Consider the following 12,493-nt stretch of genomic DNA (forward strand, 5'->3'; position numbering starts at 1 on the left):
AAGATCTTAGATTATTGATCTACTAAAATGGAAATCCCAGTCCGAATGGAACGTTTGTATTTCTCATCTTTCTATAAAACCCCACTTTGCCAGAATTGTTTTTAATGCAAATTGGAATGTGATTGACCTATGACCAAGGATTACATGTATATAATATATATGGCTAAGAAATCTCAAGACATGCGATCTGAAGACCCAGGAGAGCTGAAGGTATAGTTGTAGTCCAAGAACTATAGCCCTGAGAAGCAGAAAAGCTGCTGGTGTAACTTACAGTCTGAGTCCTAGTCTGAATCCAAATGTGTTAAGTCTGTCCTCGCACTGCTATAAAGAAATGCCTGAGATTGGGCACTTTATAAAGAAAAGAGGTTTAATTGGCTCACAGTTCTGCAGGCTGTATAGGAATCATGGTAGCATCTGCTTCTGGGGAGGCCTCAAGGAGCTCCTGGGAGAAGGCAATGGGGGAGCAGATGTCTTATGTGGCAGCAGAAGGCCCAAGGCTAGGGGGAGGAGGGAGGTGCTACACACTTCTAAACAACCAGGTCTCACTCACTATCTCAACACAGAGCCAAGGGGCAAATCCATCCCTATGATCCAATCACCTCCCATCAGGCCCCACCTCCAACACTGGGAATTACAATTTGACATGAGATTTGGGTGGGGACAGAGATCTAAACCATATTACCAAAAGTGGGAGAAGACCAATGTCCCAGCCAGAAGACAGTCAGAAAGAGGAAATTCTCCCTTTCTCAGTCTTCCTTCGACTCACATCTCCAATGGTTTGGATGAGGCTCACTCATGTTAAAAAGGGCAATCAGTCTACAGATTCAGATGTTAATCTCATCCAGAAATACCTCCACAGACACTCAGAATAATGTTTAACCAAATATCTGGGCACACTATGGCCCATTCAAGTTAACATGTAAAATGAACTATCACATATGGATTCTTCCAAATACAGTTCAGGGCATTAGTTATTTAAAGATTTTCTAGGCACTGAAGGGCATCCACAGTGGTTAGATTAGGCCAGTGTCACTCAAAAGGATCCATTTCAGATCTCAATGTCTATCTTGGACAACCTCACCCCTTTATCTTTACATCCTCAGAGAGGGACCTTGTAGAAATGAGGGAGTCACAGCAAAGGGAAAGTTGGAGATGGGGACAGGCCACCTGTGAAAGGCCAACCATGCTGGGAGCAGAGAGGGGTAAATCCAGTCCAGACTGGAAAGCTTGAGGGAAGACAGAACAGCCATATTTGCAATTTGGAGGGAGGTAGAAATCCCATTGCCTATCCTTTTACCCTCATCGGACGCCGATCTGGAGAGGCTGGAAAAGGTACATAGTCGTTGGTAGGAGTAGAGGGAGCATAAAATCAGAGGACCTGAGCTTGGGGTGCCTGTGGCTTTGACGGGAGCCTTAGAATCTGAAAGGCTAAAGGGGTGGTTATGGCCCTAGTAGGAAAGGAAAGGAAGTGGGATACTGGGGGATCTGCTTTGGTCTTTCTGTAGCCTTTCTCAAGGGCTAGATGAAAATGAAAATCTCAGGTTATTCCAAATTGGTTTCTAAGCCAGCCCTCTATTACTAGGCTGGTGATGCTACAATGAATCAAAAGATCATTGACCCCTGATAGAGGTCTTTACTAGTGCCAAAATGTACCCAGCTGCACTTTCTGCATCCCACCCCCAACACACACACACACACACACACATACCTGCACACACACACATAATTTTCAGCAGTATATAACTGGCAATCACAGAACATTTCAGTTGAATTAAGCTAGAGTTCAAACCAAAACAGTGAGGCAAAGCCAGAATATTAGGGAAAAAAAGCATATAAAAATTACTTGCTATGTGTCAGCCTCTTTCACATGGTTAATTTCATTTGCTCCTTACATGAACCCTTTGAGACAGATAATATTGTCACAGTTTTGATGATACTGAAACTAAGGGTGAGTAAGTTTAAGTAATTTGTTAAAATACCTTCCTAATAACCAGTGAGGCTTTGAAATCCAAGGCAAGTGCTGTTTCCACCACTATATTTGGGCTTTTGTACACCCAGAAGCAAGAAAATCATTCAGGAGTCTGAGGCAAGACACAGGTAGGGAAAAGGGGGAGAAAAGTCAGGACAGCCACCATGAAGAGTGTCTTCAGCCTCCTGAATACTTTAGCTGTGGTCGGGCCTTGGACAACTCATGCTAATTTGAATGCAAGCAAGCATTAATACGCTGTGTCTACTGGGAATCCATCCAAGGCTTTGATCATCGTTGGGGGTGGGAGGCAGGGAGGCCTGCTATCTTGGCTTATACCCACCTGAACTTTTATGTAGAAGGTCATGACTTTCGAATACATTCTACTCTAGAGAGGCCCAAAAGTGGTAATTCTAAAGTTAGTCTAGTATCTCCTAGCCTTAGAGGTGTCTGGGTGTCTGGGTAGTAGAACAAATGTAATTGAGGCCCTTCCCAGTCCAAGATATTCTGTAGATACTTTACTTTTGGGTATTGGAAAACAACGGAAGTAGTTACTACATAGGTAAAGGGCATATTTTAAAACACTATAATTCTTTGATATTAAAAGCATAGTAAAATAAGTGTCTGCTTATTACCTAAAACAGATGTGTATTCTCTACCACAGTCACCTATGCCCACCTCTGATTTTCGTGCAGCTGTAGGAGAATGGATGTAGCCATCCTGACAGAGTCGTGTCTCAAGCACACACCATAACATCTTAGGCTATTTTGTTGAAGGCTTCCTCTAGAAGTTCGGAAGCCTGTTCAGCCAGGTCTTAGGCACAAACTGGAAGAAGTGGATGAGAAAAACATCCCCTCAGGCAAACCTGAAAGAATGATAAATAAGAATTGGTTCATAAATGCCCCAACATCCTGTCCTTTGACAAGAAAAGTCTGAGCTATGTTCTACATGGGCCCTTAGAGGGCCCCTAGTGAAAATGAGCCTTAGTTGCCCACAGTGGACCCAGCTCAATAACTTACTCTTTGTTGGCTTTTGACTTTCCCCATCTTACCCTTCCTGCTCACTCCCTCTTGCTCCTTGAGATCACCTTCAAAATAATCTACTCCACCTACATCCTTGTCTCAGGCTCTGCTGTTGGAAAAACCTAAACTTATAATCAACCTTTTAAATTCAAACAAGGTTGGGGGATTTGACAATGCCCAATTTTGTGAACACCCATTTATTAGTCTGGTTGAAGACTAATTATCTTTTTCCAGAGGAGGCTCCAGAAGCCAATCCTTAACTTTCTAAGTAGATAGGCCTTTACACAGATACACAGACAATGAGCTATTTAGCATATCTTGTCTTCCTGAATCATACACTAATGAGGAAAATGGAGGATCTTAGCCAGAGGGGAATTGTGAGTTGGAAGTTCTCACCACTATGGGAAGAGATGCAAGCTCCAGGCTAGACCAGATGGTGGAAAACTGGGCCTCCCAGAGACTGTGCCTTGATGCAGGGTAGTCCAGGAGCCAAAGCAGCAAAAGTAAATGAATCTTTGTGCCAGTGTTCCACTGTAAATGCAACCCAGCTGCTCCCAGCATTTGTTTTCTATTTCTCTACTTCCCACCACTATCCAGCTTCTTCACTCTGAATCTTCTGTCCCCTTCATTAGTCCTTCTTATTACAATTTCTGTCCCCTCATACTCACTGCTCCTAATGATGTGGCTTCTCTTCGTCCATAATTTCTGCTTCAGCTCCTGTTCTTAATTTCCTCATTTTTGCCCTACTTCCAATTCAATTTCCTTAGAAAGGGATTCCAATTGGTAGAGTCATTAAATATTGTCTGTGTTTGGGCAGAGTTTTGGCCTCAGGCCATACTCTGCAGGATAATTAAAAGGAACCAACATATTCATGTTTAGTAATCATGACTATAATTACTCTGCCTTCTCCCATATTTGACTTGAGATGTTTGCTATCCCTCTCTCTGCAACATCTTTTCAGAGAACTATGGAACCATACAATGTTATGGTTGGAAATGAACCTACAGTTCATCATTTTACTAAAGATCTTAACTCTGTAAGACCACACCATCCTTTGTAAACTGGTCACTTGCCCTCCAGTTGGCCTTCTAACTTGGTTGTGATGGCTCAATATCTGTTTGTCCCTGATATCTTCTTTTACCCTCCTCCGATAAACTTCCCACCTCTTTTTTTTTCCTGCCCATGAAGAAAAAGTTGAGCTACTAACATTTCACTCTTGTTCTAAATATGTCATGTCATTCTACACCCATAATATGATTTTTTTTTAAAGGTCTCTTGATGATACTGTTTCCACAAGAAAAAAAAACGAGTAAAACTGTTTTCTGTTTTCTTTTGACAGCAGATGAGAACAGAATAGACTTGACTATGAAGTGGGAAATAAAAGGATCAGAGTTATCTGATGGAACACAAAGAGGATTCTTTCTTTCTTTTAAGAGATATGAGGTCTCACTGTCATAGTGGCACAATCATAGCTCAGTGCAGCCTTGAACTCCTGGGCTCCAGCAATCCTCCTGCCTCAGCCTCCCAAGCAGCTGGGCCTACAGATGAATACTATCATGCCCCCAGCTAGTAAGAGGGTTCTAAGTGTTGATTCGTAGGGAAACCAGAAACTAGAGATGCCTGTGAAGACACTTTCAAGAAGTTAGAAGAATTACCCTTGAATGAAGAAAGGAGCTGACTAGGAGGAATTTATTGAGTAACACACAAGAATTGTTTCAAACCTACAAAAGATAAATGTGATGAAGATAAGGGATTTGGGGGAATCCTCCTATGTCCTCCAGTCTTGCTATACATTAGGAGTTCTGATGTGACAAAAATCCTACTAATGTGATGAATATGGCAAAGCTTTCAATCAGTGTGCATACCTCAATGGCCATCAGAAAACCTATACTGGAGTGAAACCCTATGAATGAATGAGTATTATAAGACATTCAGCTAGAATTTTCCATCCAATAGATATTTTTATGTCAGACATTTTTATCTCTAGAAATCGAATTTTTTTTTTTTTTTTTTTTTTTTTTTTGAGATGGAGTCTCACTCTGTTACCCAGGCTGGAGTGCAGTGGCATGATCTCGGCTCACTCCTGGGTTCATGCCATTCTCCTGCCTCAGCCTCCCAGGTAGCTGGGACTACAGGTGCCCACCACCACACTCGGCTAATTTTTTGTATTTTTAGTAGAGATGGTGTTTCACCATGTTAGCCAGGATGGTCTTGATCTCCTGACCTCGTGATCCACCCACCTTGGCCTCCCAAACTGCTGGGATTACAGGCGTGGGCCACCAGGCCTGGCTGAATTTTAATCTTTTTAGTATCTTTTGTGTCTGCTAAACAAGTTCAATCTTTCCCCTTGATTTTTGCTTATATAATATATAGTTATAATAACTGCATTAATATCCTTGTTTGTTGATTCTTTGTATCAATTCTAGGTCAGTTTTGAATAATTGATTTTTCTCATCAATACAGGTTGTATTTTCCTATTTGTTTACATGCCTAGTAATAACTGTACCTCAGATATTTTCCATTTTACCTTGTTGGAGACAGAATAGTTTTTATTCCTGTAACTATTCTAGGGAGTGGGGGGATGCAGTTAAGTTACATTAGGTCAGAGAACATACGTTGTATTACTTAAATCCTTCTGCTGTATTAAGGTTTTGTTTTTTTTTTTTTTTTTTAACCTCATATATGATTTGTCCTGGAGAATGTTCCATATGTGCTTGAGAGGAAGGTATATTCTGCTATTCTTCAGTGGCATATTAGGCCAGGGCTAATTCCAGGGCTATATTAGGCCTAGTTGGTTAATAGGGTTCAAGTCCTCTATTTCCTTGTTGATCTTCTTTCTAGTATTCTAACTATTACTGAAAGTGGGGTATTGAAGCCTCCAATTATTATTGTTTGAATTGTCTGTTTCCCTGCACATCTCTTTCAGTGTTTGTTTAATGTATTTTGGAGGTATCGCAGTAGCTGCATATACATTTTAAATTGTTATATCTTCCTGATGAATTGATCCCTGTATTGTTAAAAAATGCCCTTTTTAATCTGAAATAGTATCTTTTTTTGGTTTTAAAGTCCAGTTTGTCTTGTAATATAACCACTCAAGCTTTCTTTTTTCTTTTTCTTTTTTTTTTTTGAGACGAAGTCTTTCTCTGTTGCCTAGGCTGGAGTGCAGTGGCATGATCTCAGCTCACTGCAAGCTCCACCTCCTGGGTTCATGCCATTCTCCTGCCTCAGCCTCCCAAGTAGCTGGGACTACAGGCGCCCACTACCACGCCCAGCTCATTTTTTTTGTGTTTTTAGTAGAGACGGGGTTTCACCATGTTAGACAGGATGGTCTCAATCTCCTGACCTCGTGATCTGCCTGCCTTGGCCTCCCAAAGTGCTGGGATTACAGGTGTGAGCCACCGTGCCCAGCCCCTCAAGCTTTCTTATGGTTGCTATTTGCAAGATGCATCTTTTTCCATCCTTTTACTTTTAATCTCTTTGTATCTTTGAAACTAAAGTGTGTTTCCTGTAAACAGCATATAATTGGATCGTGTTTTTTTATCCAGTCTGACAATATTTGCTTTTTGATTGGATCAATTAATCTATTCACATTTAATTTTATTATTGATATAGGGTTTTCTTTTTAGCCCACATTTCAACTGGAAGAAGATATAGTTGGATTTATGTCTACCATTTTACTTTTTTTGTTCTCTTTATCTTATTATTATGAAACCATTCATTTTATTTTTATTTATTTATTTATTTATTTATTTATTTTTTAGACAGGGCCTCACTCTGCCCCAGCCTGGAGTGCAGTGACATGATCATGGCTTACTGAAGCCTTGAATTCCTGGGCTCAAGTGATCCTGCTGCCTCAGCCTCTTAAGTAGCTGGGACTATAGGCATGCACCACTATGCCCAGCTAACTTTAAAAAATTAAAAAAAAAATTTTTTTTTTGAGACAGAGTCTTGTTCTGTTGCCCAGGCTGGAGTGCAGTGGTGCAATCTCGGCTCACTGCAAGCTCCACCTCCCAGGTTCATGCCATTCTCCTTCCTCAGCCTCCCGAGTAGCTGGGACTACAGGCACCCGCCACCATGCCTGGCTAATTTCTTGTATTTTTATAGAGACAGGTTTCACCATGTTAGCCAGGATGCTCTTGATCTCCTGACCTCGTGATCTGCCCGCCTCGGCCTCCCAAAGTGCTGGGATTACAGGCGTGAGCCACCGTGCCTGGTCTAAAATTTTTAGTAGAGATGAGGTCTCACTATGTTGCCCATGCTGGTCTCAAACTCCTGAGCTCAAGTGATCCTCCTACCTTGGCCTCCCAAAATGCTGGGATTGTGCATTTTCTGCCCCAATCATAGAATCAACCACTTTTTCAAAGGGCCCTAGTTCCCTTTAAAGGGAAATGGTGTTTCAGGACGGCAATCTTGGTGTAAAGGGTGCTCACTGCTCCCGGTAGATCTTTGTTTCTAGGTATTTTCAGTGGAAAGGGCGAGAACAAATTTTTTCATTTTTAGTTGGCACATAATAATTGTACATATTTATAGGACACAGGGTGGTATTTTTATATGTATATACAATGTGTAATGACCAAATCAGGGTAATTAGCATATCCATTACCTGAAACATTTATCATTTCTTTGTGTTGTGAACATGCAAAATCCTCTCTTCTATCTTTTTAAAAATATACAGTAATTTCTAGTTAACTATGTTCACCCTATGGTGCTGCAGAACACCAGAACTCCTTCCTCCTAACAATAATGTTGTGTCTATTAACCAATGTTTCCCCATCCCTCCCCTCCATTACCTTCCATAGGCTCCAATATCCACAATTCTGTTTTCTACTTGCATGAGCTCTGAATTATTTTTACCTCCCACATGTAAGAGAGAACATGTAGTATTTATCTTTCTGTGCTTATTTTGCTCAACATAATGTCCTTCAGGCTCATCCATGTTGCCACAAATCATAGGATTTTATTCTTTTTATGACTGCATAGTATTTCATTGTGCATGTATGCCACATTTTCTTTATCCATTTATCCATTGATGGACGCTGGGTTGATTTTATCTCTTAGCAATTGTGAATATTATAGTTCTATAATAAGCATAGAGGAAAAAGTATTCCTTTGATATTTAGATATCCTTCCTTTGGCTAAATATTCAGTAAAGGGATTACTGTATCATATAGTAACCTTATTTTTAATTTTTTTGAGAAACCTTCACACTGTTTTCCATAATGGCTGTACTAATTTACATTTCCACCAAAGGCATATAAAAATTCCTTTCAAGCTGGGTGCAGTGGTTCACGCCTGTAAGCCCAGCACTTTGGGAGACCAAGGTGGGTGGATCACCTGAGGTCAGGAGTTTGAGACCAGCCTGGCCAACATGGTGAAACCCTGTCTCTACGAAAAATACAAAAAATTAGCTGGGCCTGTTGGCAGGCGCCTGTAATCCCAGCTACTCAGGAGGCTGAGGCAGGAGAATCACTTGAACCCAGGAGGCGGAGGTTGCAGTGAGCTGAGATTGTGCCATTGTGCTCCAGCCTGGGCGACAAGAGCAAAACTCCATCTCAAAAAAAAAAAAAAAAAAAAAAAAAAAAAAGGCCGGGCACGGTGGCTCACGCCTATAATCCCAGCACTTTGGGAGGCCGAGGTGGGCAGATCACGAGGTCAGGAGATCAAGATTTTCCTGTCTAACATGGTGAAACCCCGTCTCTACTAAAAATACAAAAAAAAAAAAAAGAAAAAATTGGCTTGGTGTGGTGGCCAGCGCCTATAGTCCCAGCTACTTGGGAGACTGAGGCAGGAGAATGGCATGAACCTGGGAGGTGGAGCTTGCAGTGAGCTGAGATCTCGCCACTGCACTCCAGCCTGGGTGACAGAGTGAGACTCTGTCTCAAAAACAAACAAACAAACAAACAAAAATTACCTTCGAATGCTCTCCAGCATTTCTTATTTTTTGTCTTTTTGATAATAGCCATTCTAACTGGAGTGAGATCATATCTCATTGTGGTATTGATTTGCATTTCCCTGATGGTTAGTGATGTTGACCATTTTTTCATGTATTTATTGGCCATTTGCAGGTCTTCTTTTAAGAAATATCTATTTAGATCCTTTGCCCACTTTTATTGGATTTGGGTTTTTGTTGTTGAGTTGTTTGAGCTCCTGGTATATTCTGGATATTAGTCCCTTGTCAGATTAGGAATTTGCAAATATTTTCTCCCACTGTATAGATTGTCTATCCACTCCATTGACTATTTATTTTGCTATGTAGAGTTTTTTTTAGTTTAATACTGTCCAATTTGTATTTCTTTTTATTTTGTTGCCTGTGCTTTTGAAATCTTATCCATAAAATCTTTGCCTAGACCAATGTCCTAAAGCATCTCTCCTATGTTTTCTTCTAGTAGTTTTATAGTTTCAGGCCTTACATTTAAGGCTTTAATCGATGTTGAGTATATTTTTGTATATGGGGATAGATAGGGATCTAGTTTCATTTTTCTACATATGTATATCCAGTTTTTCCAGCACCATTTATTGAAGAGGGCATCCTTTCTCCAATGTATGTTCCTGGTTCCTTTGTTGAAAATCAGTTGACTGTAAATACATAGATATATTTCTGGGTCCTTTATTCTGTTCCATTTGTCTATATATCATACTGTTTTGGTTACTATAGCTTTGTAGTATATTTTCAATTCAGGTACTGTCACACCTCCAACTCTGTTTTTCCTTGCTAAGTACTGATTTGGCTATTTGGTGTCTTCTGTAGTGCCATACAAATTTTAGGATTGTTTTCTTTTTCTGTGAAGAATGTCACCAATATTTTTACGGGGACTGCATTTAACCTGTAAGTTGCTTTGGGTAGTATGGGCATATTCTTCTGATCATGAGCATGGGATGCCTTTTTATTTGTTTGTGTCCTCTTTAATTTATTTCATCAATGTTTGATAGTTTTCATTGTGCAGGTATTTCACTTCCTTCATTTCTGTTTTGTTTTGTTTTTGTTTTTTTTTTTTTTGCAGGGGGAGGGCTATTGTAAATAGGATTGCTTTCTTGATTTCTTTGTCATCCAGTTCATTATTGGTGTATGGAAATGCTACAGTTTTTTCTGTGTTGATTTTGTACCCTGCACCATTGCTAAATTTGTTTATCAGTTCAAAGAATATTTTACTGGAATCTTTAGAATTTTGAATACACGTTTTCTGAAAGGACAATTTGACTTCCTCTTTTCCAATCTGAATGCCCTTTATTTCTTTCTCTTGCCCAATTACTCTGGCTAGGACTTCCAGTACTACGTTGAATAAGAAAGGTGAATGTGAACATCCTTGTTTTGCTCCAATTCTTAAGAGCTCTCAGCTTTTCCCTATTCAGTTTGATGTTAGTTATGAGTTTGTCTGTTATATTTGGCCTTTATTGTGCTGAACTATGTTCCTTCTATGCCTAGTTTGTTTAGGGTTTTTATCATAAGGGGATATAGAATTTCATCAAATGCTTTTTCTGCATCTGTTGAGATGATCATATGTTTTTGTTCTTCATTCTGTTTATGTGATGTATCACATTTATTGATTTGCGTATGTTGAAACATCCTTGTATCCCTGGGTTAAATCCCACTTGATCATGGTCTATTATCTTTTTGATCATGGTCTATTATCTTTTGGTTAGATTTTATTTGCTAGTATTTTGTTGAAGACTATTGCCCCTATGTTCATCAGGGATACTGGCCTGTAGTATTCTTTTTTTGTTTTGTTCTTTCCCAATTTTACCCTGGTATCTGGGTAATGCTGGCCTTGTAGAAAGAATTAGAAAAATTCTCTCATCTTCAGTGTTTTGGAATAGTTTGAAAACAGTTGCCGTTAGTTTTTTTAAAGTTTGGAGGTCAGACATGGTGGCTCATGCCTGTAATCCCAGCACTTTGGGAGGCTGAGGTGGGAGGATTGTCTGAGGGCAGGAGTTTGAGACCAGCCAGTATAATATAGAGACCATGTCCCTACAACAACAACAACAAAAAAAAAATTAGCCGTGCATGGTGGTGCATGCCTGTAATCCTGACTACTTGGGATCCTCCTTGGCAGGTGGATCACTTTAGCCCCGGAGTTTGAGATTATAGTGATCACACCATGGCACTCCAACCTGTGCAACAGAGCACGATCCTTTCTCTAAAAAAATTTTTTTAAAGTTTGGTATTCTAGGTCCAAAGACACATGTCTGTAGCCCCAGCTACCCAGGAGGCTGAGGCAGGAGGATGGCTTGTGTCCAGGAGTTTGAATCTAGCGTGGGGAACATAATAGGACCGACTCTAAAAAAAACACAAAAGTTTGGTAGAATGCAGCAATAAAGTTATCCAGTCCTAGGCTTTTTGTTGTTGTTGATTTTTTTTTATTATTGATTCACTCTAATTACTCATGATTGGTCTGTTCATATTTTCTATTTCTTCCTGGTTCAATCTTGGTAGGTTGTATGTATCTGGAAATTTATCCATTTCCTCAAGGGTTTCTAATTTGTTGGCATATAGTTGTTTAGAATAGTCTCCATTGATCCTTTGTGCTTCTGTGGTAACAGCTGTAAAACTGTAATGGCTCCTTTTTCATTTTTTATTTTAGTCTTCTCCTATTTCTTTGTTTACTCTAGCTAACGATACCCCAGGTCACCTTTAGGTTCAATGATTCACAAGATTCAGCATAGATTCATACACATACCCATGATTTACTACATCAAAAGAATTCAAAGTAAAATCAGCACAGAGAAAAGGCTCATAGGGTGAATTCTAGAGGGTACCAGGGGTAAGTTCGAAGACTCCTTTCCCAGTGGAATTACGAAGGACATGCTTAATTCCTCCAGCAACAAATTGCTACAAGTATAAAATGTTGTGTACTAGGAAATGGACTAGAGATTCAATTTGAGAATTTTTAGTGTGGGCTGGTCACATATGTACACTCTGCCTGGCATGTACTAAAATTCTAAACTCCCAGAAAAAAGTAGGTATTCAGCATAAACCATATTGTTTGCACAAACAATTTAGGTATAGTGATCCATTCTTATCAGGGAATGGTGCAAAATCTCTCAACATCCAGGTTCCCAGATGCTAACCAGCCTTGAGAGTAGACCTTTCTAAGGGTATCAGTCACAGGCATACTAACTTCACTACTTTAACTGCACAGGATCCGACTTTCCTGTGTCTTTGCATGTCTTATCATTTTTTATTGGAAACAGAATATTTTAGATAACATATTATGGCAACTCTAGGTACTGCTCCCCTCTTTCCTGGGCTTTGTATTTTCATTTGCTTGTTTATTTCTTTAGTGACTGGCTAGATTAATTTAGTGAAGTCTATCACCAACACTACCAAATGTGAAGCCTCTAACATTGTTCCATAGAGGGCTCAGCCTTGGGCATACACATTGTCACCCAACAAAGAGAGTGGATTTATCAAGATTCACATTGTCTCTTTCTCTTATCAAACCCAGCTATTAAGCACCACCAATTGCCAGATGATTGTTCTGTTGTTTTCTACAATATCCTGAGGCTA

The 12,493-nt window shown here is 39.9% G+C and overlaps 1 protein-coding gene across 1 annotated transcript in view; it reads right to left on the reverse strand.

Annotated features, from left to right (window-relative positions):
- Positions 1-1,202: 1,202 nt before the first annotated feature.
- The window catches only part of ZNF660 (zinc finger protein 660), a 36,864-nt gene continuing 25,573 nt past the window's right edge, over positions 1,203-12,493 (reverse strand). Inside the window, exon 5 of the transcript XR_012090652.1 lies at positions 1,203-2,831. The gene's annotated coding sequence lies outside the window, so the exon portion shown is untranslated. The remainder of the gene's footprint in view (positions 2,832-12,493) is intronic.

The sequence above is a fragment of the Chlorocebus sabaeus genome, chromosome 22 (genome assembly GCF_047675955.1).
Source record: "Chlorocebus sabaeus isolate Y175 chromosome 22, mChlSab1.0.hap1, whole genome shotgun sequence".
In the NCBI taxonomy this organism is placed as follows: Eukaryota; Metazoa; Chordata; class Mammalia; order Primates; family Cercopithecidae; genus Chlorocebus; species Chlorocebus sabaeus.